Genomic DNA, 6,712 nt, shown 5'->3' on the forward strand with positions numbered 1-6,712 from the left:
ACCGTCAAAATTTTGGGTTTTTTGACCATGGGGCAAGCTCCGTGGTACCCAGTCTCCTCAAATCATATGGGCTTCATCCTTCTAGGGAGAGCAAGAGGACTACAGCCCATAAGTTGGCAGGGCTGATCAGGAGGGCTTTAAACTAGGTTTGAAGGGGGAAGGGATTGAAACTGGGCTCTCCGAAGATCAGCCTAAGGATTGAAAGCCCGAATTAAGAGGGAAATCAGCAGCCCACTTGAAGTGCATGTACACTAATGCACGCACACAGTATGGGCAACAAACAAGAAGAGCTGGAAGCCATCGTGCAGCAGGAAAGCTATGACATAGTTGCCATCACAGAAACACGCTGGGATGACTCATATGACTGGAGTGCTGCTATATGTGGCTACAAGCTCTTCAGAAAAGATAGGCAGGGGAGGAGTGACTTTATATGTTAGAGAGTCACTCGACTCTGTTAAACTTGAGGTCAGCAGTGACAAGGTTGAGTGCCTGTGGACCAGAATCAGGGGGAAGTCCAACAAGGCTGACATCCTCGTGGGTGTCTGTTATAGACCGCCCAACCAGGACAATGAAGGAGATGAATTATTCTACAAGCAGCTGGCAGATGTCTCAAAATCGACGGCCCTTGTTCTTGTGGGTGACTTTAACCTGCCGGATATCTGCTGGGAGCTCAATACTGCACAGAAGAGGCAGTCTAGGAAGTTCCTTGAGTGTATAGAGGACAATTTCTTTCATCAGCTGGTAAATGAGCCCACCAGGGGCAAGACCCCGCTAGACCTACTGTTTACAAACAGAGAAGGGCTGGTGGGAGATGTAGTGGTTGGAGGCCGCCTGGGGCATAGCGACCATGAAATAATAAAATTTTCAATACTCAGAGATGCAGGGAGAACCATTAACAAAACCTCTACGCTGGACTTCCGGAGGGCAGATTTTTGCCTATTCAGAAGTCTAGTTCAGAGCATACCCTGGGAAACAACGCTTAAAAACAAGGGGGCCCAGGAGGGTTCGACATGCTTCAAGCAGGTGGTTTTGAGTGCACAGGAACAGGCTATACCAGTGTGCCGAAAGGCTAGCCGGCGGGGAAGACAACCGGCTTGGCTAAACAGGGAGATTCTGAATGAAATCAGAAATAAAAGGAGACTTTACCAACTGTGGAAAAAAGGGCTGGCTACTTATGAAGAATTTATGGAAATAGCTAGATCATGCAGAAAAAAGATCAGGGAAACAAAAGTGCAATTTGAAGTTAACTTGGCCAATTCTGTCAGGGATAATAAAAAGTCCTTCTTCAAATATGTTAATAACAAAAGGAGGGGCAAGGAAAACCTCCACTCTCTGTTGGACTCTGAAGGAAATATAGTTAACAAAGATGAGGAGAAAGCTGAGGTACTTAATACCTACTTTGCCTCAGTTTTTACCAGTAAGACAGGTGGCCCTCAGGACAACTCATCTCTGGAGGTGGTTAACAGAGATAGGAAGCCAAATAGGCCCCTTGTATTCCAGGAGGAAATAGTTGGTGATTTACTGAGCCATCTGGATCCTCATAAGTCTATGGGACCAGATGGGATCCATCCTAGGGTGATGAGGGAGCTAGCAGAAGAACTTGCCAAGCCGCTCTCCATCATCTTCCAACAGTCCTGGCTCACTGGGGAGGTCCCATATGATTGGAAATTGGCCAGTGTTACCCCAGTCCACAAAAAGGGCTGCAGAGCTGACCCTGGCAACTACAGGCCTGTCAGCCTGACCTCGGTGCCTGGCAGGGTTATGGAGCAGATCATCCTGAATGGAATCACACAGCACCTTCAGGATGGACAAGGGATCAGACCCAGCCAGCATGGGTTTAGGAGGGGCAGGTCCTGTCTGACCAACCTGATCTCCTTTTATGATCAGGTGACCCAGCTGGTGGATGAGGGGAAAGCCGTGGATGTGGTCTATGTGGACTTCAGCAAGGCCTTTGACACTGTCTCCCATAATATACTCTTGCAAAAGCTGGTAGCCCACGGCTTGGACAAGTGTACTCTATGCTGGGTTAAGAACTGGCTGGAGGGCCGGGCCCAGAGAGTGCTGGTGAATGGGGCTGCATCCAGCTGGCGGCCAGTCACTAGTGGTGTTCCCCAGGGGTCAGTGTTGGGTCCAGTCCTGTTTAAAATCTTTATTGATGATTTAGATGAGGGGATTGAGACCATCATCAGCAAATTTGCTGATGACACCAAGTTGGGAGGGAGTGTCGACCTGCTGGAAGGCAGGAGGGCTCTGCAGAGGGATCTGGATAGACTGGAAATATGGGCTGATTCCAATGGGATGAAGTTCAATAAGGCCAAGTGCCGGGTGCTGCACTTTGGTCACAACAACCCCCTGCAGTGCTACAGGCTGGGCGCAGAGTGGCTGGAGAGCAGTCAGACAGAAAGGGACCTGGGGGTACTAATTGACAGGAAGCTCAACATGAGCCAACAGTGTGCCCAGGAGGCCAAGAAGGCCAACGGTATCCTGTCCTGTATCAAAAACAGCGTGGTCAGCAGGACAAGGGAAGTGATCCTTCCTCTGTACTCTGCATTGGTGAGGCCACATCTGGAGTACTGTGTTCAGTTCTGGGCCCCTCAGTTCAGGAAAGAGATTGAAGTGCTGGAGCGGGTCCAGAGAAGAGCAACACGACTGGTGAAGGGACTTGAACACAAGCCCTATGGGGAGAGGCTGAGGGAGCTGGGGTTGTTTAGTTTAGAGAAGAGGAGGCTTAGAGGTGACCTCATCACTCTCTATAACTACCTGAAGGGAAGTTCTTGCCAGGGGGGGATGGGTCTCTTCTCCCAGGCAGTCAGCAATAGGACAAGGGGGCATGGGCTTAAACTCTGCCAGGGGAAATTTAGGCTGGATATTAGAAAGCAATTCTTTGCAGAGAGAGTGGTCAGGCATTGGAATGGCTGCCCAGGGAGGTGCTGGACTCACCAGCCCTGGGGGTTTGTAAACTGAGATTGGACATGGCACTTAGTGCCCTGATCTAGTCAATGGACTGGAGTTGGACCAAGGGTTGGACTGGATGACCTCTGAGGTCTTTTCCAACCCAGTCTATTCTGTGATTCTGTGATTCTGTTTGTGACACACACACTGTCCATAGGGGTTTGTGACACACACGCTGTCCAAAGGGGTTTGTGACACACACACTGTCCAATGGAGGTTGTGACACACACACTGTCCAGTGGGTTTTGTGACACACACACTGTCCAGGGGGTTTTGTGACACACACTATCCAATGGGGTTTGTGACACACACACGCTGTCCAATGGGGTTTGTGACACACACAAGCTATCCAATGGGTGTCTGTGACACACACACTTTCCAATGGGTATGGGCGACTACGGTGGGTCCGTGGATTCCCTGACAGAGGGTGTGGGAACAGAAATTAGCCCTGAATGTATGAAGGCCTACCCTTGAGAAAGATGGGAGTAAAGGAGTATCCAGAGATGTTAAGTATGTACCTGTGAGAGAGAAGGGAGTAGAAGAGTAACACTGATGATAGCAAAATTACCCAATGAGATGTTACTGCTGTAACTTGTAACCAATAGTGAAGAACACATGAATTGGTAAAACTGTATAAAGATGCACTGGTGACAATAAATGGCATCTACTATTTCATCTTGAAAGAACTTGGTCCATGTTGTTTGTCCGTCTCAACCATGACATCTGGTGACCCCAGCGTGATCCTGCCTGAAGAGCATCTCGCATGACAAGGTGACAGTGTGAAGCTGTGAACAGCCGAAGAAGAGCTGTGGAGACGGAGCCCGGTACAGCTGATAAGAGCAGCCGAGGAGAGCTGCCGAAGATCCGGATCGTTGAAAAGACACCTCGCTAAGGAGTAGGTGAGCTGCCGGGAACATGGGGGGAAACTTATCTAAAGAAGAGGGTATTGTATTATCTGCATGGAAGTTGCTTCTGAAGAAGTAGGATATTAGCCCTCTGGAATTGACTTTACAAAGGACTATGTTACTATGGGGCAAAGTACTACTGAAAGCTCCGAAGAAACAACTGAACGGTTAACAACATGGGACTTGTTGCTAGACACTTTGAGAGGATTTGAGAACAACGGGAACATGCAGAGACAGTGGAGGGGGGTGTCTTCTCTGGGCTAAATTTGGAAAAAAAAAAAAAAAAAAAAAAAAGCACCGTTCTAAACCCCAAACCCCCCTGTTACTAATGATTCTCCAGCACCGTTCAAGTCTGCATTATCTGATGACTCGGATGAGGGTCTGCAGGGTAAAAAGTATGAAAGACTCAAGCAAAATTAGACCTATGCAATGTAACAGCTGTAGAACATTTAGGACGGAACGATGGGGATTCATTGAAAGTGGCAGGTATCTCACAACTCTTGGAAGAGACACTAGTTGACACACCACAACTACAGACACGATAAGTTTCTGAAATCCTGAGGCAGTCAACAGACCTCGCATATCAAGCTATGATAAAGGTGCCTGAAACCGACAAAGCAGCCAAATAATTTGCAACTATTAATCAGGGTCTCAATGAGAATTACATGCACTTTATTGACCACCTTCAAGAGGCCATCAGTAAGCAGGTTGAAAACTTAGAAGCTAAGGAAGCACTAGTGTTGAGATTAGCAGTAGAAAATGCTAATGTTTGCTATCAACATGTTATTTGCGAGTTTTACAGTACATATTACGTGCTCCTGTGTATTGCCTCTCTGAAAATCAAGCAGCTTGTCAGGAATGCGAGTTAATTGTTTTACTAGTTGTTTTTAAGTGTGCCGTAAAACCTTCTCCCCGCTTTTACCATTCACGCTGCAAGCAGCCCTGTGCCTTCCTCCCCTCCTCCCCCTCCCTCCCTCCCTCTTCTCAAGGTTTTTACTTGCAAGATGGGGTCAGGAATAATTGTTTTCAGTTGTGTTCCTAAAAAATCAATATTGGGAGGTGTTTTAAAACTTAGGAAAGCACTTGGAATTATAAGGAAGGAAGATCTTGTTAAATATTGAAATCAGTGTTGGCTGCTGTTTCAGTTAAATGATTGGGAAAATTGTCCGGAGAATAGAATTTTGTTGCAATTAATGTTGTTTTTAAGATGAGAAGAGCAGGACAAAATGAATCTCTACAAGAGATCATTAGATCATTACAGACAGTTTTACAGCTGGAACAGTTTGAATGTCAACAGGCTGAGAGAGAGTTAACTGATAACACACAGATCGCAGTAAACTTGCTGAAGTCTGCAAGATGCTTTCTTCATTAACCTGTTTTCTTTGTGGGTATCGGTTTAAGCATGTTGCAATTTTGGTAGGTCTTTGTTATACTGTACGATAAGTTCACAGTCTGTTAAATCATGAGAATTCATTGACTCAAAATGTGCGTTTTGTGATAATACAGAAGATCATGAGTAATTTAGTTCTTTACTGTGTGAATGTGATGGTAAAATTTTGTGTGTAGTAGCTGTTATTTTGTTTCTTTTCTCTAGCATGCTACCTTTATTCCAGCATTCAGACTTGCGCAACTCTGTGACAGGCTGTGTCTCATCTTGGTGTGCTGGATTTGGTTTTTCCGTATGCACATCATGTAAAGAATCCTGGTTTTAGAATAACAGCTGTGGCACACCAGATGAGACACTAAAAAACAAAACAAAACAAAACAGAACAAAACAAAACAAAACAAAAAGGCCTTGCCCAGTCCAGCTCGCTGCGGTGGCAGGTGCTGATGGGGGTCCAGCGCGCACTGACTTATTTTGTCAGGGAGACCCAGAGGTACCTCCACCTGGCTGAGCAGTAAGCGGCCCAAAGGTGCAATGCAAAAAATTGAGATATTGTCTTAAATTGGTGTAACTGTGATCCATCTGCTTATTTGAACTTGGTATATGGTTTTCGTATCTGAGCTCAGTATTTTAGTTTGCATATTCATATTTGGTACCAAAAGAATCTTGTTTGGGGAGATAATTACAACATGTGAACCGGTTCCACTGCTAAAATTCCACCTTGCCTCCCCTTAGGATGCATCCTTATACATTAGAGTAATTGCTTATATTGTTAGAAAAGCATTTAAATTGTTAAAATGCTATGATAGATGTGAATTTAGAAGAGGTTGTATTTAAAAGTTGCTAGAATATTAACTGATTTAGATCTAGGAAAATAGACTAATGGATTTATGTTTATTATACTGGTTTATACTGTTTTTTGACATCTCTAAATTGTAAAACGTAAATGGAGCTAAGGAATGTAACTATTTCTGAGCTACTTGAAATTTGTAGTTGGAATGAAATGGGTAAACAAAAGAGCAAAATATCCCAGGCCTATGTGCAGCTCATTGTAACTGAGAAGTTTCCCAGAGCCTCCTACTTTGTACCAGCCATTATGCCAGCTGCGTGGCCTTGGTTATATCTAAAACTGCAGCAGGAAGAGAAAGAAAAAACAACTGGAAAAACCTGGCTGCCTGCTTTTAAAGCAGAGAAAGGGGGGCTTTACTTCCCCCGCTCTGTCCCTTTTTTTTCTTTCCCTGAAGTTATGTCATCCATTTTTGTTGTGGCACTGTGTTGTTTTTTGGCTTTGAATCAGGGGTTGTTGGTGTTGTTTATTTTTGCTTCTGTCTTGTTTCCTAGGTTTTGGCACATCTGGGGGAAAGAGCTCATAATTCTACCTCCTTGCTGAAGTCAGTCTTTTCACACTGGTCAGCTTTGGGGGGTCACAGTGTTCGGTGCTTCTCTGGGTCAGACTGGTACTGATTTGAGT

Source organism: Columba livia, unplaced genomic scaffold (assembly GCF_036013475.1).
Source record: "Columba livia isolate bColLiv1 breed racing homer unplaced genomic scaffold, bColLiv1.pat.W.v2 Scaffold_103, whole genome shotgun sequence".
Lineage (NCBI taxonomy): Eukaryota > Metazoa > Chordata > Aves > Columbiformes > Columbidae > Columba > Columba livia.